The sequence below is a fragment of the Nyctereutes procyonoides genome, unplaced genomic scaffold (assembly GCF_905146905.1).
Source record: "Nyctereutes procyonoides isolate TBG_1078 unplaced genomic scaffold, NYPRO_anot_genome, whole genome shotgun sequence".
Lineage (NCBI taxonomy): Eukaryota > Metazoa > Chordata > Mammalia > Carnivora > Canidae > Nyctereutes > Nyctereutes procyonoides.
The window spans coordinates 105,590,136-105,592,310 of record NW_026575125.1 but is presented as its reverse complement, the minus strand read 5'-3'; the positions used below and the strand labels follow the sequence as shown (position 1 = coordinate 105,592,310).

General features: G+C 42.0%; 1 non-coding gene across 1 annotated transcript; it reads right to left on the bottom strand.

Annotated features, from left to right (window-relative positions):
• Positions 1 to 435: 435 nt before the first annotated feature.
• Positions 436 to 569, bottom strand: LOC129518980 (small nucleolar RNA SNORA70). Its single transcript, XR_008666305.1, has one exon. It is a non-coding gene; the product is annotated as a small nucleolar RNA SNORA70 (small nucleolar RNA).
• Between the last annotated feature and the right edge of the window lie 1,606 nt (positions 570 to 2,175).

Sequence of the window (2,175 nt, the reverse complement as noted above, 5' to 3'; positions counted from 1 at the left end):
AAATCTTTTTTTTTATTTTGACAAGAAGTAGGATTTATTGGTGGGCATGAATAGGGTTGGGGTTGTGTGAGGTTCTCATGAGTGCAGAGCCTTCCATTTGTCCAAGGGGCCACGATTAGGGATGTATTTGATTCCCCAGCCATCTGGGATGAGCCGCTTTTCTGCCACCATGTCTTCAAATTCGTTCACATTAAACTTAGTAAAGCCCCACTTCTTGGAGATGTGGATCTTCTGGTGGCCAGGGAACTTGAACTTGGCCCTGCGTAGGGCCTCAATCAAGGCCTTGTTCTGCAGCTTGGTACGGATGGGCATGATGACTTAGCCAATGTGGAACCTGGCTACTGTGCCCTGGAGCTTCCCAAAGGCACCTTGCATACCTGTCTGCAGCCTAGATTGGAGATAGCATGATGTCAGACCTCAAAGTCCACCATAAAGGGCTGTTTCTAAGGTCTGTTAGGGCAATCCATACCATCAACAGGCTGCATACACTACCAAGGAGGCTACTGTTTGCAGCCATGGTACACTGGGCCCCCAAGGAGAAAGAGCATAGTTAGCTTAATTAGCTGCAGTGGACTCTTCCAAATCTTTAGCGGGTTTTGTTCAACCAAATATAACAACAGTCTTCTCAAGATGCATCTCCTTATCTGTACTAAAGAACCTAGTCTAGAAATCCAGTTTCTGGGGATTAAATTTCATACCATGTTGAAATTATTTTTAAAGATTTATTTATTCATGAGAGACACAGAGAGAGAATGGCAGAAACATAGGCAGAGGGAGAAGCAAGCTCCACCAGGACTTGATCCCGGATCCTGGGTTCAGGATCCTGAGCTGAAGGCAGGTGCTCAACCACTGAGCCACCCAGGTGTCCCTACTGTGCTGGATTTTTTCAACCCACTCGAGAATTAGTAGCTGCAAGGGTTGAGCAAGACTCAAATTGGTGGGGGTTGGATAATGTGCTAGTGCATTTACATGTCACTAATTGCAATTACTGTGTCTAGAAAAAGTAAATTATAGAGAAGAACTAGAGGATTCTTAAATATCAAAAAGCTTTTTCTGAAATAACATATAAGTGAAACAAAATATTCCATCTCTCTCAAAAATGCAGGAGTTTAAAAAGGTGCTATTCACCTAAAATGGGTACATTTTATAGTGTCTAAATTATGCCTCAAAAGAATTGTTTAAAAAAAAAAAACAGGGCAGTCTAGGTGGCTCAGCGGTTTTGCCCCGCCTTTAGCCCACGGCATAATCCTGGAGACCCGGGATCGAGTTCCATGTCGGGCTCCCTGCATGGAGCCTGCTTCTCCCTCTGCCTGTGTCTCTGCCTCTCTCTGTGTGTGTGTGTGTCTCTCATGAATAAATAAATACAATTAAAAATAAAAATTAAAAAATAGAGTCATTTGGCAAAATGTATTTGAGGTATTCAAGGTTGAAACACTTGAAAGCATGCTTGGTAAGTGCAGGTCTGCCCAAGTCATACTGCCTGCATTTAGAGGCTGGCTCCTCCATCTACTAGCCTGGCACATAGTAAATGCTTCATAAATCTTAGTTTTTCTGTGTGATGACCCCCAGATATGTAGATTTACCAGTTTTTGTTAGCCTAACACCTGCTTATTTAATTAATACTGTTATTCCTATTTATGATATTTGTTTTTTTTTTACCTCAGTTGCATTGCTATATTTTAATAGCTTTCCTTTTGCTTGTTATTCTCTCTTTCCTCCAAAGGGATAACCTAGAAATATTCATAATATACTCTACTAGATACCTGAATTTGTTTGTTAGGGCTTCCATAACAACATACCACAGATCATGTGGCTTGAACAACAGAAAATTATTTTTTCATAGTCCTGGAGGCCAGAAGTCCAAGGTCAAGGTGCTGTATGGTGGTTTCCCCTGAGGCCTCTATCTTTGGCTTCTAGATGCCCACCCTCTTGCTGATCCCTTCACATGGTTGTTTCTCTGGGTGCATGGCCATAGTGGCTCTTCCTTTTCTTATAAGGATGCCAGTCATACTGGATTAGAGATCCATTCCAATGGCCTCATTTTGATTTAATCACCTCTTTAAAAGACCTTATCTCCAAATATGGTTACATTCTGAAGTACTGGGAGTTGGGATTTCTATATACGACTTTGAGGCAGACATGATCCAGATCATAATAGTGCCCAAGTCCCTAGTC